The sequence below is a fragment of the Nicotiana tomentosiformis genome, chromosome 11, assembly GCF_000390325.3.
Source record: "Nicotiana tomentosiformis chromosome 11, ASM39032v3, whole genome shotgun sequence".
NCBI classification, from domain to species: Eukaryota; Viridiplantae; Streptophyta; class Magnoliopsida; order Solanales; family Solanaceae; genus Nicotiana; species Nicotiana tomentosiformis.
The window spans coordinates 89,299,049-89,324,344 of NC_090822.1; the positions used below are offsets into that span (position 1 = coordinate 89,299,049).

At 36.3% G+C, this 25,296-nt stretch overlaps 1 long non-coding RNA gene across 1 annotated transcript in view; it reads right to left on the reverse strand.

Annotated features, from left to right (window-relative positions):
- Window positions 1–25,296, reverse strand: part of LOC104103042 (uncharacterized) — a 171,396-nt gene that overhangs the window by 86,908 nt on the left and 59,192 nt on the right. The window lies entirely within an intron of this gene.

Genomic DNA, 25,296 nt, shown 5'->3' on the forward strand with positions numbered 1-25,296 from the left:
GTTAATTATTGCAGTGAAGCTTCGCCCTTAATAGAAAAAGAACACGACAAGAGTGATTGTTCTATTCGTGAACACCCTCCACTTCTAATCGATAGATTGTGAGTTCGAGTTACCCAAGAACATGATGAGGAGCTCTCGGAGGAAAAGAAAAAAAAAAGAGAAAAAAAAAAGGAAAAGGAAGACTGCGAAAGTCTATGCAATATAAATAGAGAAACATATTTGAGAGAAGCAACCGTAAACATTATAATAGAAACTTTTTGTTGCTTAATGAAACTATATGGACTATGGAGCCAATATCATAGGTTTTTCTACTAAGGTGGTTGAAATTGGCCTCAGCTATTTGGATTGATAGTAAGAAAAAAAAGGAAAATGAAAGTGTTCGAAGTTAGAAGTTGAAAAAAGTAATTTTAGATTTTGACATGAATTTTAATTTGAAAAACGAATTAAAATTGTATACGGTCAAAACCAAGTTTTTCCTCGTGTGACTGATCAAGTTTGGGGCATGATGGACCGAGGTTCGTTATTATAATATCAAGTTATGATGTGAAGTCGGGCTGCTGAGTTCTAGCCCTAGAAACCGACCAAGGTCTGGAATAGCCAAGATCGGTATCGAGCCCAGATAGACGTTGAGACCTAGAGACCGATCAAATACCGAGACCAAGTCAAAGTCGAGATCAAAAATCATAGCTCGAGTCAATATCGAGCTCAAGTCAATATCGAGCTCGAGACCTAAACACCGATCGAGCTCGAGTCAAGGGAAAACAAAGTCGTTATAGCCGCACTAAGGGAGAGAATCTCGGCAAAAATCAAGGAAAAGCTAATTAACTAATCTATCATGGGATCTTCACTATGTATTTTTAAATATATTCAAAGTATGATTCCTCCACTATATGAAGAGTGGCTATCATTTCTGTAAGGGACACATTGAACATTGAGACATCAATACACTCTCACATTTTAAAGATTATTGATATTTATACAGAAGTATAGTAGAGATTTTTTTTTGGTCTTTGGACATTGATTCATCTTGCTTGTTTATAAATCATTCTATACTCAATTTGGTTTGTATTTTATCCCTTTTTTACAGTCAATATTCGATATATTTCTACTTATTTTTCCGATGTGTACCAAGTTATACCTCGTATCTTTAGAACTACGTATAAATTCAACCCTATCAGTTTTTCGGGTAAACAGATTGGCACCCACCGTGGGGCTAAGGATAATAGTGGTTAGTTGGTATGAATCTCTACAAAACACACCATTTTACACTTGCTCTTGGAAGTGTCTTTGATTTCAGGTTAAAAACAACGAACACTTAACCAATGGCCCTACCTATTGATGACGAAGCTGGCCTTCAACATGAGAATAACAACCTGACGACCGGGGATGAAAGGCCACTCGTCGATCCCGTTAGAACTCGGGTCGCTGATCCAATTGACGTCAATTCACATATGGCCATCGAGGAGAACCAACGTTCCGATCCCGAAAACAACATCCATGGTGGAACTCAACCTGCAATTCGAAATACCCAAAATATTGGAGAAGAGGGGATCAACCTGCGTATGACCTTCGAAATGTTACAAGCTCAACAAGTAGAAATAGCTCAGTTGCAGAGCCAAACCCAGGCACCGAGCAGCGCCGAGCCCGGTTCTATTCCAAGAAATCACTCACGAAATCGGGCCAGCTGTAGTAAGATCAAATGAACAAAAATCGGGGACTAATCCCGAAATTATCAAGAAGTTAGAGGAACTAACAAGACGATTTGAGTCAGGAGAAAAGAGGATTGAAGAAAACGACAATAAAGTAAAAACGTATAACTCCAAGGTTGATCAGATCTCAGGGGAACCACCGGTATTGAAAGGCTTGGATTCCAAAAAATTCATACAAAAGCCTTTCCCCCCGAGAGCGGCTCCTAAACCGATCCCCAAGAAGTTTCGCATGCCCGAAATTCCTAAATATAATGGAATGACCGACCCCAACGAACATGTCACCTCTTACACATGTGTCATTAAAGATAATGATCTAGAAGACGATGAGATAGAATCCATACTATTGAAGAAGTTTGGGGAAACCCTTTCAAAAGGGGCAATGATATGGTATCATAATTTATCGCCTAACTCTATCGATTCTTTTGCTATGCTTGCAGATACTTTCGTAAAAGCACACGCCGGAGACAAAAAGCTCGAGACCAGGAAGTTTGACCTTTTCAAGGTAAAGCAAAAGGATAACGAGATGCTAAGAGAGTTCGTATCTTGTTTTCAAATGGAACGAATGGATCTACCACCGGTCACGGATGATTGGGTTGTACAAGCTTTCACTCAAGGACTGAACGAACGAAGCTCGATGGCATCACGACAGTTGAAGCAGAATTTGGTCGAGTACCCGATTGTTACCTGGGCCGATGTGCACAATAGATATCAATCGAAGATCAGAGTTAAAGATGATCAGTTGGGTTCTGGGTCCGTTATTAAAAGGGACGTCAACCGAGAATCAAGGTCGAATAAGGGCTGATATCGGCCGTATAACGAAGATCGTATGGGTAGTGAACCTACACACAACTCCATACGAGGCAAAAGGAGAAGTGATCGAGGCCAAGGGTCTCGGGTGCTGATGAACAAGAATGGGTTCGACTGGCATATAGGACCTAAGGAAGCACCACGATTATCATAATATAACTTCAACATCGATGCATCCGCCATTGTCGGCTATCGGACGTATTAAAGATACTAAGTGGCCTTGACCTCTGCTGTATGATCCAGACCAGAGGAATCCCAATCAAATATGCAAATATCATGGCACCCATGGCCACATATCCGAAGACTGCAAGCAATTGAGAGAGGAGGTAGCTTGTTTATTCAATGAAGGGCACCTTCGAGAATTTTTAAGTGACCGGGACAAAAACCATTTCAAAAATAGAGATTTAAATAGATAAAGAGAATAAGAAGAGCCACAACACATCATCTACATGATCATCGGAGGGATTGACGTCCCCCAGGGACCGGTGCTTAAATGCACTAAGATGTCTATTGTACGAGAGAAGCGGTCTCAGACTCATGCTTACACACCTAAAGGAACATTTTCCTTTAGTGACGAAGAAACGGAAGGAATCATGCAACCCCATAATAATACACTGGTAATATCTGTACTTATGAATAATACTCAAGTTAAGCGTGCGTTAATTGATCCATGTAGTTCGGCCAACATCATTCGATCAAGGGTCGTAGAGCAACTCGGTCTGTAGGACTAGGTCGTGCCTGCAACCCTGGTACTGAACGGATTTAATATGGCATGTGAAACTACTAAGGGGGAGATAATATTTCCAGTAAGCATGGTCGGGACCATCCAGGAAATGAAGTTCCACGTAATCGAGGGTGATATGAGAGCAGTGCCCTCGACCCTTCACCGGGTTCTGAAATTCCCAACATCGGAGGGAATCAAAATAATCTATGCGGAGCAACCAACCGTAAAAGAAATATTTTTCGTCGATAAAGTGATTCTGATATCCTCACTATCATCGACAAAGGGATCATATTGGGAGAAGGAACAGGGCACCAAGTAGCAATCACAAACGTTAGCCTCGACCCAACTAGAGTATCGGAAGACTAACGAAGACGATGACTATGTGATCCCTCAATACTTTGTGTTCCCCGATGATTACGACGCTACCCAGTCAATGGTCGAAGAACTGGAGCAAATCATGCTAATCGAACATTTGCCCGAGCGAAAGGTATACCTAGGCACGGGGTTAGATCCCCGAGTTCACGAAAAAGCTTATTCAATTTCTTATAGCTAACATGAATTGTTTCGCTTGGTCCCATCTTGACATAACAGGGATCCCACTGGAAATAGCCATTCATAGAGTAAGCTTGAATCCAAAATTTCATCTGATAAAGCAAAAAAGAAGGCCCCAGTCCGAGGTCAAACATGCCTTCATCAAGGACAAGATAACCAAACTTCTTAAAATAAGATCCATTCGAGAAGTAAAATACCCCGAATGGCTAAAAAATGTGGTGGTAGTCCCTAAGAAAGGAAACAAACTTAGAATGTGTATAGATTTTAAAGACTTGATCAAGGCATGCCCTAAGGATTCCTTTCCTTTGCTTAGCATCGATCTTATAATCGAGGCCACGACCGGCCATGAGACTCTCAGCTTTCTCAATGCCTACTCTGGGTACAACCAGATACAGATGAACCCGGAGGATCAGGAAAAGACCTTGTTTGTCACTAATTACGGTACCTATTGTTATAATGTAATGCCATTCGGTCTAAAAAATGTTAGTGCAACTTCTCAATGCCTAGTAAATCGAATGTTCGAAAACAAAATAGGAAAATCAATGGAAGTTTATATTGATGACATGTTAGTTAAGTCCTTGCGAGCAGAGGACCATTTAAAGCATTTGCAGGAAACTTTCAACGTACTAAAAAAGTACAATATGAAGCTCAACCCCGAAAAATATGCATTCAGGGTTGGCTCGGGCAAGTTTCTTGGTTTCATGGTGTCCAACCGAGGAATCGAGATCAACCCCAATAAAATCAAAGCTATCGAGGACATCACGATAATAGATAATGTGAAGGTCGTGTAAAGATTAACGGGGAGGATAGACGCCCTGGGACGATTCATTTCGAGATCCTAAGATAAGAGCCACTGATTTTTTTTCACTGCTTAAGAAGAAAAGCAACTTTGCATGGACTTCGGAATGCCAGCAAGCTCTAAAAGAGCTAAAACGGTATTTATCGAGCCCGCCTCTGCTTCATACCCAAAAAGTGGGCGAACATCTTTACTTGTACTTAGCCGTCTTGGAGATAGCGGTAAGTGGAGTCCTGATTTGAGAAGAACGAGGTACGCAATTCCCTATTTACTATGTCAGTTGGACCTTAGGCGAGGCCGAAACTAGATATCCCCACTTAGAAGAATTATCGATCGCTTTAATAAGCGCCTCTAGGAAACTAAAACCATATTTCCAATGTCATCTGATACATGTCGTAACAACTTATCCTCTTCGAAACATTTTGCACAAACCCGAGTTTTCTGGTCGATTGGACAAATAGGCTATAGAAATCGGTAGATACAATATCGAGTATAAACGTCGAACTGCTATAAAATCTCAAATCTTGCCGGATTTCGTGGCTGACTTTTCACCGACCCTCATACCTAAAATTGAAAAAGAGCTATTGATAAATTGGGTATCTCTTCGAGAGTCTGGACTCTTTTCATGGACGGTTCCTCGAACGCGAAGGAGTCCTGACTAGGCATTGTACTAAAATCACCCACAGGTAATATAGTTAGACAGTCTATCAGAACTACAAAATTGACTAATAATGAGGCTGAGTATGAGGCCCTGATTGTAGGTCTCGAACTAGCTAGAAGCTTGGGAGCGGAGATCTTAGAATCTAAGTATGATTCTCTCCTCGTGGTAAACCAAGTTAACGGGACTTTTAAAGTCCGAGAAAATCGAATGCAAAGGTACTTGGATAAATTATAGGTGACTCTACATCAATTTAAAGAATGGACTTTGCAACATGTGCCCTGAGAACAGAACAGCGAGGCCGACGCTCTTACGAACTTAAGTTCATCAGTCGAAGATAACAAACTCAACTCGGGGATTGTCGTACAACTTATAAGATCGGTGATCGAAGAACGTCACATCGAGATAAACTCCACAAGTCTAACCTGGGATTGGAGAAACAAATATATAGGGTACTTCAAGACCGGGAAGCTTCCATCAGATCCAAAGGAATCAAGAGCTTTGCGTATAAAGGCAGCACGGTTCACCTAGTCCGAGGATGGAATGTTGTATAGAAGGACGTTCGATGGACCATTGGCAATATGTTTATGATCAGGAGATACCGATTACATCCTACGGGAAATTCACGAAGGCACTTATGGAAACCATTTGCTGGTCTACAAATCAATAAGAGCACGGTATTATTAGACAGATATGGGAAAAATGCGATGGAGTTCGTTCGAAAATGCGACAAATGCCAAAGATACGCGCCCATGATTCATCAACCTAGAGAGTTGCTCCACTCGGTCCTATCTCCATGGCATTTCATGAAATAGGTAATGGACATCGTCATCCATATCCCATCGACCCCAGGTAAAGCTCAGGTTATTTTGTTTATGACTGATTATTTCTCTAAATAGGTTAAAGCACAGGCTTTCGAGAAAGTCAGAGAAAAAGAAGTGATAGGCTTTATTTGGGATCACATCATATATCGATTCGGGGTGCCAACCGAGATTGTATGTGATAATGGAAAACAATTCATCGTTAGCAAAGTAACTAAATTTCTCGAGGATCACAAGTTCAAAATGATCCTATCAACACCGTACCATCCCAGCGGAAACGGACAAGCCGAATTGACAAACAAAACTATCATCCAAAATCTTAAGAAGAGATTGACCAACGCCAAGGGAAAATGGAGAGAAATACTACCTGAGGTCCTATGGGCATATCGCACAACATCGAAATCTAGTACCCGAGCAACACCATTCTCATTGGTCTATGGCACCGAAGCTTTGATACCGGTTGAGGTCGGAGAACCTAGCATCAGGTTTCGATATGCTACAAAGGAGTCGAATAAAGAGACCATGAACATGAGCCTAGAATTACTGGATGAAAGACGAAAGGTTGCTCTCGTCCATTTGGCCGCCCAAAAACAGCGGATCGAAAGATACTACAATCGAAGAACCAATCTTCGACATTTCAAAATCGGGGACTTGGTGCTAAGGAAAGTCACCCTCAACACCCGAAATCCGAATGAAGGGAAACTGGGTCCGAACTGGGAAAGACCATATCAGGTTCTCGAAATCATCGGAAAAGGATCCTACAAGCTCGGTGTGATAAACGATAAACAACTACCGAGCAATTGGAACGTATCACACCTAAAACGATACTACTGCTAAGGTATGACCCTCTGATGTTCATTTGTATTTCGAAATTAAACCTTGCAGGTGTTCGACCATAAACAGGGATGGACTCTTCAACTCGAAGCCTTTAGGTATGAAAGCATGCGTTGCACTCTTTTTCCCTTACACCGGTTTTGTCCCAAATGGGTTTTTCGGCAAGGTTTTTAATGAGGCAACCATTGATCGTTCTAACTTAGAATAATTCAACAATATCTGAAGCCTCTTTACAATCAACCTCGAATACTGGGGGCATTTCCCCCGAATATATCAAGCTCGATGCAAGAAAGTTACTTCATAGCAACAGGGTCTTGATAGAAAAGTTTTTAAAGGGCCAAATGGTCAAACGAACCATGCCCGAGTAGTTTTCTCAAGCCGTGGCACAAAACATGAACACATGTATAATGACTTATAAAGAGAAATTTCTTCTTTGCCGACATCTCATATCTCAAAAAGGTTCTTCTGTTTCATATTCTCGAACAATTATGCAAATAGGATTAAGGGCCGACCATGACCGGAGTTCGAACCATAACCCCGAATCGGGACTACGAATAAAGCCTAAGTGATACCTTGATTCGAGTTCGAGAAAACACCCACTCGACCATAAAGCCTAAGGGATACCTTAATTCGAGTTCGAGCAAACACTCACTCGACTGAAAAGCCTAAGGGCCACCTTAACTCAAGTTCGAGAAATCATTCTCACTCGACCGTAAATCCTAAGGGCTACCTTAACTCGAGTTCGAGAAATCATTCTCACTCGACCTTAAATCCTAAGGGCTACCCTAATTCGAGTTCGAGAAAATAATCACTCGACCGTAAAGCCTAAGGTCTACCTTAATTCGAGTTCAAGAAATCACTCTCACTCGACTGTAAAGCCTAAGGGCTACATTAATTCAAGTTCGAGAAAACACTCACTCGACTGAATATCCTAAGGGATACATTAATTCGAGTTCGAGCAAACACTCACTCGACTGAAAAGCCTAAAGGCTACCTTAATTCGAGTTTGAGAAACCACTCTCTCGACCATAAAGCCTAAGGGCTACCTTAGTTAGAGTTCAAGAAATCACTCTCACTTGATCAAAAAGCCTAAAGGCTATCTTAGCTCGAATTCGAGCAAATCATTTCACTTGAAATCTATTCGTCAAGTCTAAAAGCTATCTCAGTTTGAGTTTGAACAGTCACTCGGGGACTACCTACAAGAAAAGGTCAACTTCTAACATTCACTCGGACCTTCAAGTAATTATCCCGTACTAAGGCACTTGTTAGTCTTTGTATAAATTAATAAGAAAGGAAAAAGATTCAGAGGCCATAAAAGAAAGAAAGTTTTATATATACCAGAAATCTTTTACAAGGGCACCATGGCCCGATCAAGTTTTTCTATAAAAGACCAAAACAGTCTTAAAAGAAATAAGAAAAATACTAAAAGGACTTAGTCCTTTCCAGGAGCAGCATCTTTACCTTCGAGTCCTCATTCGCTCTCAGAACCGCTCATACTCCTGGTATCATCATCATAGGGAAAGACCAACACTCTGGCTTCAGCTTCGATCTCTTTTGCATTCTCGATCTCGGCTGTAAGATTGAAGCCACGAGTGTGGATCTCCTCTAGAGTATCCCTCCGAGATTGGCATTTAGCATGCTCGACAACCCAATTTGCTCGAGCTTGAGCAGCCTCGACAACCTCTTTCGCTCGAACTTGAGCGGCTTCAGCATCAGACCGATAAACAGCCACCATTACATCAGCATTAGCCATGGCTATTTTGGCCTCCGATTTGGACGCTGCCAGTTCTGAGGCCAGTCTCTCTCTATCAAAAGTCATTGAGCCCAACCGAGACTGGAACTCCTCGATATTCTTGGCTTGCACCAAGGTTTTCTCTTTTAAGCTTCGGAGTTGGACATCAGCTGAAGCCAGTTTTGTTTGGGCAGTCTCTTTCTCTAAGGCGAGACGGTCCATGTTCTTTTTCCACTCCTCACCTCTGATTTCACTACATCCACTTCAGCACGAAGCTTCCTAATCACTTCAAACGTTTTCTCAACCCGTGGGACCGAGTTATTAGCCATCAATTACGAGTTAATATCATTAAAACCAAAGATTCTTTGTAACTGCTCGGTTAGCTCAGTTTGTTCTTTCCGAGATACTTCCAGCTAGGCCTAAAGCCATTTTACTTATCCTTCTCTCTGCCCACCGAGAAGCTTTAATGCATCTCTCTCCTCGGTAAGCCTTCGAACTTCGGCCTTGTACCGGCTCAGCTCCCCTCGGGATTGAAGAAATGCCTCGTGATGAAGCACATAAGCCTACGAAAATAAGAAGGGATTATGCAAGGAAAGGAAAACACAAAGATAAAAATAAGCAAATAAAATATGAACATAGCCGGTTCAGGGCTTGTTGGGCTTTGTTAAAAAGGCAAGACACTCCCACCTCGCTCGAGCTCTTTTTCGGAGCCTCCTAGTCACTCATATCTGTGATGTATTCTATACCGATAAAATAACCATGGAAATGATCCTCCCCTCCTTGGACTCTTTCCCCGTGACAAGTTCCCACAGCTTGAGCGTCAAGTATCATCGATTAGGAGAAAGAAGGTAAAAAGGGGGGATCCCCGATATCTATCGCCTCGAGTAGGTCTTTTGGGACACCGCCTCTGTCTTCAGGAGCCCCAAGCTCAGTTTGTGCACCGGCATTCGCCGCCTATTCGATGGTCTCTTTACCTTTAGAGTAAAAGATCCACGGTCTCCAAAGGCTCGTGAACTTGGGTCGAAGTCCCCTTCTCGGCCTCATCAAGCCTGGTCAGAGCAGTATCAACTCCCATCGATACCGAAGTATTCTGAGTATCGGTGCTAGCCTGGGCACGAGCCAACAACCTAGAATCACTTTCTTCTTCTTCTTCTTCAACCCTTAGACTTAGGACTGACTCTATAGTCAAAGGGATTATGTTCACCTTGGGTTTTCGAGCCACTCTCATTTTGGGTTTCGACCCTCAGAGTCTGAGGTCCTTTTTCTCTTAACCGCCTTCGCCAGTTTTGAGATAGGCGGTAAAATCTTTTCATCACCTGATGGGGGTCTCAAAATCACATCTTTTTCGAGACCTACAAAGAAAGGAAAGTGAGAAAAACTTATGCCCGAAAAATACTAAAACATATCGGTGAGCCAGGATAAATGCTTACCATGGGTACGAGTTTTCCATCGACCCTTCAACAAATCACGCCATAAGCGCTCGGCAAATGATGACGTCGAGACCAGGTTTTTGACCCAGTTTTCGAGGTGGGGAATCACACCCGCCATCTAAGCAACGACTGCATCAAGAAAGATACTAATAAGAAATGATGAAGAAGTAAAACAACAAACAGAAATTTAAAACGGGATCATACTCATGTTTCATGTTCCATTTCTCAGAAAACGGCATGCTCTTAGCCGGGATCAGGCCCGAGGTCTTCACTCGAATAAATCAGCCCATCCAGACCCAATCCTTGTCTTCATCTATACTCAAGGAGAACACCTTGGTGGTACGATGTTGAAGCTTTATCATCCTGCCTCGGTAAAGTCAAGGGTTGTATAATCTTACGAGGTGGTCGAGGGTGAAGGGAAGCCCGTCGATTTTGCTTACAAAGAAACACATCAAGATCACGATCCTCCAGAAAGAACGATGGATTTGGCCGAGGGTCACCTAGTATTTTTTGCAAAAGTCGATGATGACTGGATCGAGGGGACCCAACGTGAAAGGGTAAGTATAAACACTCAGATGCCCTTCCACGTGGGTAGTGATCGATTTCTACGGTGTAGGTATCACGACCTCTTTGTCTACCCAATTACAATCTTTCTTAACCGCGTCAAGGAAACTTACTGGTATCAAGCATATATATCTCGATACCGGCTCGTATCGACCGGCAACTGAAGAGGGTTTATCAACTTTAAAATTAGAATCATTAACACATCCCCCGAAAACGAGTTCTTCAAGGCGTAGATCCACCACCGGTTTCTCACCGGCCGGTCGAGATGAGGAAGTAGCTTCTTTCTAAGGAACGATTTTAGATATCTTGGCCATTTAAATTTTCAAAGAACAAAGAAGACGGAAATTTGAAATATTTTGGTGTTTGGTGAAGAACAAGCAAAGAAATTTTTAGAACCTGGAAATAGATAATTCTGGAAAAGACGAAAAACTGTGAAGGTTAGAATGAGAAAAGTTGAAAGTAAAAGTTTAAATTGATGAATGAATGGGACTATTTATAGGTTACACAATGAGGGTTCAAATTTAGCAGTCGCCGACTAGCGACTAACGCGCATTTAATGCCTTGGTAAATGAACCTACGGGACATTTGTCACATACGTCACAATTGGGTTCAATGCAGGCGTTAGTGTGTATCTAGTCATAGGGTGAAAAATCATATCATTTCTCGACACATTCTTTTCAAGAAACGAGTGGACTATCTATATACGGTCAAAACCGAGTTTGCCCTCGTGTGATTGATCGAGTTTGGGGCATGATGGACCGAGGTTCGTTATTATAATATCGAGCTATGATGTGAAGTCGGGCTGCTGAGTTTGAGCCCTAGAAATCGACCAAGGTCGGGAACAACCGAGATCGATATCGAGCTCAGATAGAGGTTGAGACCCAGAGACCGATCAAATACCGAGACCAAGTCAAAGTCGAGCTCGAAAACCATAGCTCGAGCCAATATCGAGATCGAGACCTAGAGACCGATCGAGCTAGAGTCAAAGGACGACAAAGCTGTTATAGCCGCACTAAAGAAGAGAATCTCGACAGAAATCAAGGAAAAGCTAATTAATTAATCTATCATGTGATCCTCACTATGTATTTTTAATTATATTCAATGTATGATTCTTCCATTATAAGAAGAGTGGCTATCATTTCTGTAAGGGACACATTGAATATTGAGACATCAATACACTCTCACATTTAAAAGATTATTGATATTTACATAGAAGTATAGAGATTATTCTTTTTTTTAGCTTTGGATATTGATTCATCTTGCTTGTTTATAAATCATTATCTACTCAATTTGGTTTATATTTCATTCCTTTTTTACAGTCAATATTCGATATATTTCAACTTATTTTTCCGATTTGTACCAAGTTATACCACGTATCTTTAGAACTGCGTATAGATTCAACTCTATTCGTTTTTCGGGTAAACAAAAATCTTGTGAATGAAAATTACTATTTCACGTAAAATGTTTTTCAAACCAATTTTTCTATTTTGTGCTGAAATTGAAATAATAAATCAATTGGTAGAAATTATTTTAACTGATATTGAAATAATAAAATAATTGTATGGATAAACGGGTGTGTTCTCGAATTTATTCCTTGGTCTCTCCGTTCGGTGTCCCTGGCTAGTTAATCAATGTAGGTTCTCTGAAATTGTAAAAAAGCTCTCTTGTTGACTTGTTACTTTGTTTGAGGTGAACTTTTAATGTGTTGATTGAAAAAGACGAAAGTTAGTTGAGTGAGTGAATGGATGCATTGAAAATTATCAAAAGCAAATTAAAAAGAACACTTTACCAAATGCTCCATAATTAATACGTACCTCTTACCATTTGTCCTCGAAATTGAATCGTATAGATTTACTTCTCTAATTCAAAAATTTACCTAAATATCATTTATTTACGTTTATTGTTAGATATATCTCATTCAATGTTTGTAAATGTATTTCATATTTATTGTCATAAATCATATGCGAACTCAGTCTCATCTATCGTGCATCCCTATGATTAATATCTAGACTCATTGTTCTTAACTAGATTTGACTCTTCATTATATAAATTTAATAGTTTAATCGGAGATTATATTTCTCGGTCAAACACAAGCTACATCACAATAAATCAAAACAAAGGAGAAAAATGCAATACCTCAAATTTCAAAACATAAGTCCATAACCATAAGGGAGGAAATGTTACAAAGGCACTGCTGAGAAGATCTCTAAAAAGTCCTTTTCAAATCGTTTAGAAGCGGGGCTCTAAGGCTTTGGGCAGTGAGGCCATTACCTTAGACCACAACAATTCGATGGCCCAAATTTATTTTAATTTTTTTATTATTAACTATATATTATATAATTTATATATATTATAAAAAAAGTGTTACAATATATATTTTTTGTAACTTGATTGAAGTTATTTTATTCCAATAAATTTATAAATTATGATAATTGTTCCCCTTATTAATTAGTATGTTTTCTTCACTCTTCAAATTTAATTTTTTCCCTTTTTATATAGGAATTAAGTTATATATATCGACAACATAATTAGTTTCTTTTACAATATACTGTGAAACTGCATGAACACAAAAGCATTCATGCACCAATTTTCTTCTAGTGTAATTCGACATATTATATTAGGTTATTTGTAATTTATTTTAGATGTTCACCAAAAAGTATTACTTAATAGAATGAATTACAATTATTGCTTAAAAGTATCAGAATGAGTAAAATATTTTTGACACAGTCAATGCTCAAACCTTAAGCTATAACGTTATGTACATTTATTTCTTTTTCTTGTTTGTGATGATAGCCAAATCAAAATTTTCACTTTGAGTTCTGGCCCTCAACAGATAGTCCACCACTTTATTTTTTGTGCTCTTCTTCCTAATTATTTTATGAAATTAACTTCTTTTTTTGTCTTAAATGATTAATTATTCGTTATTTAAAAAGAAAATTTCATTGTTAGGTAAATATCTTATAGAATATTTAAGGCCTATCAATATGGTTTGGACTTACTCTTGTCTCTCATAAACATAGAAAAATCCCTTTTTGCTAAGCGTCTACGGCAACTCCACTTCCTTGCACTTTACTCTTGTCTCTCTGTCATCAAACTGCTCAGCGTCTAATCATAGTTAAGGGAAGATGGGAATAGAGGAAGTGAAAAAGTATTTGGTGGAGAAGTTGAAGGAAGGGTTGCTTTTGCTTGATAACTTAAGTGGTCAATTTCTTGGTTGGTTGGACAAGGTGCTTCCACCTGAGACGAGAAAAGACAAGATCAACCACTGGTTTCACGTTGCTTTACCATTTCTCATCGCCACTGTTGTTTTTGCCTTTGTCACTTATTGCTGCTACTGTTGCTGCTGTCGCCGCCGCGGCGGTGGAGGACGATGGGGCAAGACGATGAAAGCTCCTGGCAGAAACTGTAGAATGTCAAGAAACACTTTTGAGAGCGATCCCAGATCTTACTTCAGAAATCTCCGCGCTTATCCTGGTGATGAACTTGTCTAGTTATGGCACATCTCAATTACTTATATTTGCTTAATGTCATTTAGTTTCTGTCATTTTTCTTCATACTAAAGTGTTGTCTGGTTTGTGTTTGTGATGTGAAAATTTTAATAGTCATTAACGTTTTCTCTAGCTATTTGTGATCTTTATATGTATTATGGTTTTGATTACGTCTGATGTTTCTGAAACACAAATATTAGTCAAAGTTTGTTCCGGCTATGGAGGGTGGAATCTTGGGACTATACACTTCCACTTCTTTTTCCTCCGTAATTTCTTTGGAGCGACTGCTAATTAATATTCTTTTCTGATTTTAATAGCTCCTTTTTAAAAAATAAAAAATCCTCAAACAGAGACTATAATTTCTGGTTCTATTTAGCAATGAGTAGCATGAACCCGGACTGATACTGGTTAGAGAAACGACAATTTTGGGAAGACCACAATAGAATTGAATCCTCGCCTATTTGAATAATTTTGTGGGGTATAATTATTCTTAAATTTCGATAATAAGTATTAATTAGTGATATGATAAAAATGATATGTAATATATACTAATAGAAGGGGTGTACATATGTCTAGTTTGTTCATATTTTTTTATTATCAAACCAATTGTATCGGGTTATTAAATCTAAATACCAAATAAATATTATTAATAAGCCATAATGAAAACAAACATAATTTAAAATTACGACTAACAAGTACTATTATTTATATGACTAACCACTAAAGAAAAATAAATTATATATTTTATCTAAACCAAGTAAAAACTATTTTACCCAGTGCTACACCAAGTGTAGCGGCTGCTGGTTTCCTTCCTACCAAAAAAAAGAGAAGTACAAACTAAAAAATAGATATCTAACATTATTTTTATTCAGAGTACAATTGAAATGAATATTTTATTAACATTAATATTGATTTGATTTTGGTTTAAGATTTATTTGAGGGGGATTTGCAGTCGTACCATATATTTGGGCCACATTTTAACATGTACCTTATTTTTAAAAATTATTAATTTGGTAGCCAACCGACAAAAAATTCGTAATAATATGACAATTACACCCCTGACAAAAGATATAAAACCTGCATCACGCATTAATCACATGAGATCTCCTAGTCTCCTCTCACGTTGAAACTAAAACTTCATGCTAATAATATAGCATGAAGTTGTTTCATGTTGAAGCTAAAACTTCATGTTAAAAGTTATTTATCCTGCAGTCTACAGGTTTGCCATGAGTTTTATCTGAAACTTCTGTCTAAACATGCTGAATTTATTTAGTTCATTTACTAAAATTCAAACTAAACATTAAGTTTTTTAGTTCATTTGCTAAAACTTCAGACTAAACATGCTCAAGTTTTTTAGTTCATTTGCTAAAACTTCAGACTAAACATGCTTAAGTTATTTAGTTCATTTGCTAAAATTTGAGACTAAACATGCTTAAGTTATTTAGTTCATTTGCTAAAACTTCAGACTAAACATGCTTAAGTTTTTGTCTTGCAGTATGTAATTTTCTAATGAGTTTTTGCTAGTGCAGGCTGAAGTTATTTAGTTCATTTGCTAAAATTTCAGACTAACATGTTAAGTTATTTAGTTCATTTGTTAAAATTTTAGACTAAACATGCTTAATTTTTTTAGTTCATTTGCTAAAGCTTCATACTAAACATGCTCATGTTTTTTTAGTTCATTTGCTAAAACTTCAAACTAAACATGCTCAAGTTTTTTAGTTCATTTGCTAAAACTTCATACTAAACATGCTTAAGTTTTTTAGTTCATTTGCTAAAATTTTATACTAAACATGCTTAAGTTATTTAGTTCATTTGCTAAAACTTCAAACTAAACATGCTTAAGTTTGTCTTGCAGTATGTAATTTTCTAATGAGTTTTTGCCAATGCATATTGAAGTTATTTAGTTCATTTCCTAAAATTTTATACCAAAACATGCTGAAATTTTGTCAAGCGTTCTACTGTTTTGTCATAAGTTTGATCTGAAACTTCAGACTAAACAAGCTGAAGTTTTTTAGTTCCTTTGCTAAAACTTCAGACTAAACATGCTTAAGTTTTGTTTTGCATTATATAATTTTCTAATTAGTTTTTTTTAATTCATGCTGAAGTTATTTAGTTCATTTGCTAAAATTTTGTCATGCGGTCTATAGTTTTGTCAATAGTATTTTATTAAAGAAAGGCAAAATCGTCTTTTTAAAACTCTTTTAAGAAAAACAAAAAAAATGTGTACGGATGCACAGAAAAATAAAACGGGTATAGGTTAAAAAATGGCGACCAAATAGGGCGTCCCATACAATTTACTTATTTGAGTTACTAACATTTATGGACAATAAAACTTATTGGAGCATTCAAAAATTATAAGCAAAAAATAATACGTTAAAAGATAAAACTATGAAAAAATTAAAGAAATTTTTATAAACTACACCACAATAAATATTTTTATGTATTAAATATATTTAAAATTTTTGTACATATAATGTCGGATTGATTTGATTTTGATTTTTCTTTTTTTTTTATAGTTAAAATCAAACCAAATATGATCGGATTTCTTTTTTCCAACACCAAACCATAATCGATTTTTTTTTTCCGATTTGACTCAAATTATCGAGTTGTGCGGTTTGTCAGTTTTAGTTGTACACCCTTAACTAGTAGTATAACATATTAAATGCGCTAATTAGATAAAACAAATTTAAATCGTCACATTAGTATATATAGTTGACGCTCCAACAGTCCAACTTTGTGTCTATTTTTATATATTTTATTTATGGATTTCTACCTTCCTGGATGCTCCACCTTTGATTTATTTCCTTTATTGCTTTATTGTTAAGAATAATCTTGCATTTTGTCTATTTATTTAATTGTTATGCTTTTTCTACCTTCATTTATATGGGAACAGATGGAAAAAGAGATCATACAAAGGAATATATTCAAATAAATGTGTTATTGTCATGGCTTAACCTACTCATTAATTTGTTACATACATTACAGGAAAAAAGCAATATTATATTTATTGTTAACAATAAAGCCATAATTGAGAGAGCACCAACTCCAACCCAAAGAAAAAGAGAAATATTGTTAATGTATTTGATCAATAACAGCTCTCAGTGGCCACCAGCTTTAGCTTGATAATAAATAATTGCAGTGAAGCTTCATCCTTAGCTTATCCTTAATAGAAAAAGAAGACCGCGGAAGTCTACACAATATAGAAAAACATACTGTAAGCTTATTTTTTTTAATCCGGACTAAAAAAAATGATCTCTTATTAAATTTGAAATAATTTAGCTTAAATTTTCAATTATATTCTTAATGAGAGCTTTTATCATTACGCAAATATTCTGAATTATTTTTTAACTTGTTTAGGATCACAAATTCTAAAAACATTTATTTTTTCTTAGACTCTGTATCAAGTATAACAAATGACATTATTGCAGGAACTCATAGGTTGTTCTAATAAGGTGGTTGGAATTGGCCCCATGCTGCCCCCCTCCCCCACCCGCAAAACTGCTACTCTCTAAAAGTTATCAATGCGCAAATTGTACGCAACAAACAAATTTGTAAGACTTTCTCGATGGTAACCGACTGAAAAATCACTGTAATGGTAAATTATTTAATAAGTGAATGAATAGAAAGAGAGCATAAGCAAACATATCTAGGCATAATTTCATATGTTTAACAACAAAAAAGCCTCACAAAGGTCTTTTTTTTGTGTGTGCATATAATATAACCTTTCTTTCTTCTCTTCTAACCGTTTTTCATAATTATTATTTCCAGTTTCTACTGTCGGAGTCAAAATTAGTGCATGGTCAAAATCTCTCATTGAATATTTAAGATAAGATAACATCAAAAAAAGAGTCTTCGAGTCGTCATCTGTCGAGATCGAACACAAAACATCAAGATTCATGATCGAGATGTCAACAATGGTCGAGGTCGAGCACCGTTGACGAAACTGTAATGGCTAATTTTCCAAATGGAATATTAAAGAAAAATATTTTAATAGATATTCTCTTTACTTCTACTGTTAGAATTTGTTAGAAAAATGTCTCTATGTAAATAGAAAAAGACAATAGTGTAGAGGGCAATTATTTTTTATAAGAACAGAATTTTGATAAAAGATTCTATCTCTTTTTTTCTAACATGCAAACATTACATTTTCATCAAAAAAACTAATTTTCTTTTAGAAGAACTTATTCTTGTTTTTCATCCTCAAACAAAGAACATAATTTCTGGTTATTCTCTTTAGACATTACGTGAGTGGTATGTACTCTGGACTGGGGGTGTACAAATAAAATCGATAAAACGCACTAAATCGATAATCCGTCAAATCGAAAAAAAATATTCGATGTGGTTTGGTTTGATTTAGTTTGATATTGGAAAATAAAACCCGACCATAATTAGTTTGGTTTAGTTTTTACTATAAAAAGTCAAACCGAAACCAAACCAACTCGCTAATAGTACATTTATATAAATTTTAATTTTTTATACATATAAATATTTATTGTAATGTAATTTATAAATATTTATTAAACTTTTTCACAGTTTTATCTTTTAACGTATTATTTCAAGTTTAGACTTAACATTCTTGAATGGTAAATAAATTTTATAAACCATAAATGTAGTAACTCAAACAAAGTTATAATCAATACTAATGCTAACAAAAAAAATCCAATACTAGGAATGACGATAGTGTTGGATAATTATTTTAGTTTTACATTGGTTTATGATGAAAATGCATAACTTAGTTTATCTTTTTCTTTCGTGCTTAGTTATGTAATTAATATTAGTACTTAATAGCTATACTTATTTTAGCATGACCTATATAATATTTTTAGATTATGTTAATTTTCACTATGGATTATTAATTAGCAATATTTATTTTATGTAATTAGGTATGGTTAAACACATTCATTTTAGATTTGTTCATGGTAATGTTACTGAAAAATTTAATAATGATGCCTATATATCTTGAAAATTAACGTTAAGAAAAAAAAATTGAATGTGCCAGTATCACAAAAATAATAAATAAAAATATTAAGTTATTTCTATTATAAGTAAAATAATGTCAAGAGTATAATAGATTTTTCAGGTGAATGTAAGGTTTTATAAATCTTGTCAAATTGACTATTGTGATAACTAGAGTATAGTAAAAATAATTATTATGTAATAAAAGAAAGAAAAGTGACAAATATGATTATTACCGTAAACTATTATGAGAAAGCTATTTAAAGTAAAATATTATGAGAAAGCTATTTAAAATAATACAACTTGACTATAATTTTATAAGTATATTGTATATCATGTCTTCTTCTTCTTCTTCTTCTTTTTCGAGTTCAATCTGAAATTCAGCCAAAATCAAGTCTAATCTTCACCAAACACCCTCAAAATTGAGATATAAACTCCAAACAATATTCCCAGTTGTTTGCAATAACACCCAATCCAAACAAATAATGTTTTTTGAAAATTCAAATTCGAATCCAAAGTTTCAAAGTTTTTTAATGGCGGTCAATGGTGGAGATCAAACACCTTTAAAATTTATTAATTGATAATTTCAATTTGAACACCAATTGTGCAACATGAATGAGAAAATTGTTAAGTTATTGGTTGACAATTTCAATTTGAACATCAATTGTGCAACATGAATGATAGATAATTAAAGAGACAGAGAGACGGGGAGAGAGAGCACATGGGAGAGAGAACATGGATGAGAAATAACTCATTTCTTATTCAATTCATAATATAAAAGGATTCACATTTAAAACTAATTTGTATATAATTGGTAAATTATTTACGACCATGTAATTAAGTTACAACTTGATTAAGAAGGGTAATAAAGTTTCATATGTAGTATAGGAAGGTAAAAATCCCTTTAAGCTAGCGTCTTAATAGCCCATTTATCTTGTTAGCTTTTGTTGTGATTTCTTTAGATTGTGACATAGAATTGTCCTCCAATTTTTGTCATATAAAATAATCCTTGTTTTGGCCAATTGATAAGCGACAAATCGAAAGCTAACCAGAGTATATCCAATAAGAACTTTGTAATCATTTTGTCTTTAATACTTGTTATTCACTAATTAATTTTACCATTTAAACAAAATTTCATCACAATAAATCAAAATAAGGAGAAATATGCAATATCTCATACCATAACCATATGGGAGGAAGGGTTAAAAAGGCACATCTGAGAGGATGCCTCTAAAAAGTCCTTTTTAGATAGTACTAGTTTAAAAGGTAATTAAAAATGTAGATGTTTATAATTAATGATTTGACAAATATGGTTACTGTGAAAAATTGTGAGAAAGCTATTTAAGTAAAATATTTTACGGGATGATGGAAATTAAGGAGAAAATGATTCTTATGGAAGCAAATCCAAAAGTCTTATTAAAAGCTGCCACCATTTGATCTGAACCTTCCCAAAAAAACAACACTATTAGTACTAGGTCTGTGCACTTTACTCTTGTCTCTCTGTCATCAAACTGCTCAGCGTCTAATCATAGTAAAGGGAAGATGGGAATAGAGGAAGTGAAAAAGTATGTGGTGGAGAAGTTGAAGGAAGGGTTGCTTTTGCTTGATAACTTAAGTGGTCAATTTCTTGGTTGGTTGGACAAGGTGCTTCCACCTGAGACGAGAAAAGACAAGATCAACCACTGGTTTCACGTTGCTTTACCATTTCTCATCGCCACTGTTGTTTTTGCCTTTGTCACTTATTGCTGCTACTGTTGCTGCTGTCGCCGCCGCGGCGGTGGAGGACGATGGGGCAAGACGATGAAAGCTCCTGGCAGAAACTGTAGAATGTCAAGAAACACTTTTGAGAGCGATCCCAGATCTTACTTCAGAAATCTCCGCGCTTATCCTGGTGATGAACTTGTCTAGTTATGGCACATCTCAATTACTTATATTTGCTTAATGTCATTTAATTTCTGATATTTTTCTTCATACCAGTATGTATTGTCGGAGTTATGATGTGAAAATTTTAATAGTCATGAATTTTATGTAAGGTTTTCTATTGCTAGTTGGGATCTTTATATATATAACGCCTGAGGAGGTGCTGAAATACATAATTGATCACCGCTTGCTGCGGCTATGGAACATGGAATCTTGAAAAAACCAGATTTCATTGCTATTGCTAAAATTCCATGAATCTTCTTTGCTTTTAGAACTTATTCTTGTTTTTCATCCTCAAACAAAGAACATGATATCTGGTTATTCTCTTTAGACATTAAGTAAGTAGTGTGTACTCTGGTACCGGTTCGACTAACCACTATTTGAAGTATTTTGGAAGATCTTAGGCTCATGTGTACATTATATATTTTTCTTTTTCTAAAAAATGTGTTTGTTCATGAAATTTTATAAGTTTTTTGAAAAAATTTCAAAAATGAGTTTTTCTAAATGTTCAAAAAACCTTTTTTCCTCGCTTATAAATCTGCTAGTGAAATGCATGCTCAAACATAATTCAAATTTCAAATACTATTTTTCAATTTAACTTCACGTACTATTTTTTTCAAAAATTAAATTTTTATGTCACAAATGCCGACTTAGTTTTTGGAACTTAGAAAGTTTTTTAATGAAATATTTCATGAACAAACATGTTTTCAAAAAAAAATTGAAATTTGTTTGGCCAAAATCTATGGTCAAATAGAAACTAAATAAAGGGTGTAAGTACAAATTATTGTTTACAAAATATTTTTGCAATCATGTAATTACTAGTAGTAATTTTTTTTTATAAACATTGGTCGATATCTTAATTAAAATGATAATTATTAAAATACTACGATAATACAAAGATTTTTAATCTAAATTGACAATTGAGGCTCCACCTATTTATATGTCTCTCTACCTTCCTTTATGCCGAAGCAATTGGGAAAAGAAATACCATGCAAAGTAAAGTAAAGCGGGGATGGTAGTGCCAAGTTTTATTGGGATAAATGTGTTATTGTCATTGCTTAAGCTATTGATTAATTTGTTACATGCTCTCCATTATTAAAAAATTTATCTTTTATCATTAATTAGCAATGAAATTGATTATATTAACTTTTACTATCTCTTCACATAAGAAATTCACCTTTTTAACATTAATTAGTAATGAAATTGATCATATTAACTTTTACTATCTCTTCACATAAATATTCTTTTAGCACATACTTCAACACTATTTACTCCAAAAGTAATATAAAAAAAATAATTATTTCATTCTTAAAAGCTAAAAAAATTATTTATTTTGAATCACAAAAAAGAATAAATAAATTATTTATTGTGGACAGGATAGCACGAAAAGGCAAGATTGTATTTATTGTTAACAATAAAGCAGTCAAAAAAATAATTGAGAGAGCACTAACTAACCCAAAGAGAAAAAGAAAAATTGTTATGGATTTGATCAATTGCAGTCCCCACCAACTTTAGTTTAGGTTAGTTATTGCACTGAAGCTTCGCCGTTAATAGAAAAAGAAGACCGCGAAAGTCTACACAATATAGATAGCAACCGGTAAACATTATAATAGGAACTTTTTGTCGTTTAATGAAACTACATGGACTATGGAGTCAATATCATAGGTTTTTCTACTAAGGTGGTTGAAATTGGCCCCAGCTATTTGGATTGATAGTAAAAATAAAAAATGAAAGTGTTCGAAATTAGAAGTTGAAAAAAGTAATTTTAGACTTTGACATGAATTTTAATTTGGAAAAAGAATTAAAATCTTATGAATGAAAATTATTATTTCACTTAAAATATTTTTCTTTTTTAAAAAAAATATGTTTGTCCATGAATTTTTGAATTTTTTTCGAAAATGAGTCTGTGCTCCCCATTCCGCCTGAGATGTGGATGGGTCCACTGGAAATAATCTAGTTTGAGTCATAGAATCCATGAACTGTAGCATACGACCCATGACCTCCTCGAATCCCGGTGCGGACATGAAATCCACTGGGGCTGGCTCTGCTGCAGGTAGCTCGCCCTGCTCCTCAATAATAAGGTCCTCTACTGGATCCACTGTTGGCACAACCGGGACAACTCTGGGACGTCCTCTACCACAGGCTGGGGGCCTCCCTCGGCCTCGGCCTCGACCTCTAGCAACATGGGGAGCAGCTCCTCCATGATCGGGTACATCTGCCACGCGATCTCACCATCTGTGAGAGAATAAGAGAAAGATACTTAGTACAACATCAACTGCACGATGAGAGATGAAGAAAGAGTAGTTTCCTAACACCCTATAGCCTCTCAAAGATAAGTACGGACGTCTCCGCACCGATCCGAAGACTCTATTAGGCATGCTCATAACTTGTGAGACCTACGTGAACCTAGTCATCTGATACCATGTTGTCACGACCCAATTTCTCCTGTAAGCCGTGATGACGTCCAACGTCGCCGCTTGGCAAGCCACCGGTGAATTTGCCAAGTGTTTATTCTTTTTAACAATTTCGAAATGGTTGATTTTTCCTTATTTATTAAATAAGCAACATGTGAAAATTTTAATAAAATAAAGTGAAGCTAATTTGAGAGCAAGTATGGTGAATTAATTACTCAAAAGTCACCAAATGTCTACTAGCATAATTCCAAGACCCGGTGTCATAAGTATATGAATTACTAATAGAATATACAAAAATACTAAACTATTATGTGAAATAGAGTAGACAGAAAGTAATGCAAAGGAGAGACTCTGGGTGTTGCCGAACGGACTCAGAAGAGCAGCTCACCACTAGGCTTAGGTGTATCGAGGGTGCGCGCCGGTAAGACTACCAGATGCACATGCCTCAAATCCTGCACGATTATTGCAGAAGTGTAGCGTGAATATATAAACAACATGTACCCAGTAAGTATCCAGTCTAACCTCGAAAAGTGGTGTCGAGGGGTCGACATCGACACTTACTATGGACTGACAATAAAATACAGAAATGCTAAATAGACATAGAGTATGTGAACAATAATATTAACACAATAACAATAGTTGGTCCAATAATTCTTCAATAAGTAGTAAATTCCAAGAGTCTTCTATTAGCACCGACCAATTCCAAGTAAATTTCGAACAAATAAATAAATTATAATCCCACTTCATGAAAACTAATATCCAGTATGTTGATGCTTCAAACATTAATACGCACGATTTATGCCGAGGTCATATGACCCAATCCAGAATAATGTGTACAATAACGAGGGTCGAGCGACACGAACCATGGATGCATTTATCTACTGTTGAAGCGTTTGGCCCACTCCACAAGAAGAGAGGATACTTTATGAACAACCGATTTGAAAGCTAATACAAGGCTAATGCACAATGCAGAACAATTTCTATTAACGACCAAGTAACCCTCCAAAAACTCAAATAAGTGTAATTCGGTCTCTACCAATACCTTAACAAGCTTCAATATGATTTAGGAACTTTAATTAACAAATAAGGTGCAAACATTACAAGTATTTCATGATTTGGGTCATAAACTACCTGCACATAAGCATAATTAGTAGTTATGCATGGACTCTCGTCAGCTCGTGCATAAGTAGCCCCCACAATTTGAAGTAGATAGTAATTAAAATCACCTATGAGGTAAATTCTCTCTTACAAGGTTAGACAAGAGACTTACCTTGTCTCAAAGCTCGCTTTTCGGCCCACAAATTAATTCTAAAGCCTCAAATCGGTGCCGAACAATTCGAAACTAGTGAAATTTCATAATCATTTTCGTGGTTAAATCTCATTTTTATAAAAGAACACTAGGTTTTTGAGCTAATCCCATAGTTTTCACAATTTACATGTTAAAATCTACACATAACATATGTATTTAACTTACATTGGGTAGAAATTACTTACCTTCAATATCTAGGTGGAAAACTCTCTCTAAGAAGCTCCAAAATCGCCCAAGGAGTAAAATAAATGAACCAAAAATGGACTAAGTCCCGTATTAAATGAACCTTACTGCCTCCAGCGTTTTCGTTTTTGCGGACAATGGGCCGCATCTGCGACGCCGCACCTACGAAAAATCCATCGCATGTGCGGTCCTAGCCCAGTTTGGCTGACTCTGCTTCTGCGGAAAGCGGAGCGCACCTGCGGTTCAGGCATGGCCAGCCTCTTCTCGGACCTGAGGCTTTTCCATCGCAGAAGCGAGGTCACTTCTACGGAAGTTCCTCCGCTCCTGAAGGCTCCTTCGCTTTTGCAGGCCATTGATCACTCGCCCCAAACCGCTTCTGTGGCCAAGAGCTCACGGGTG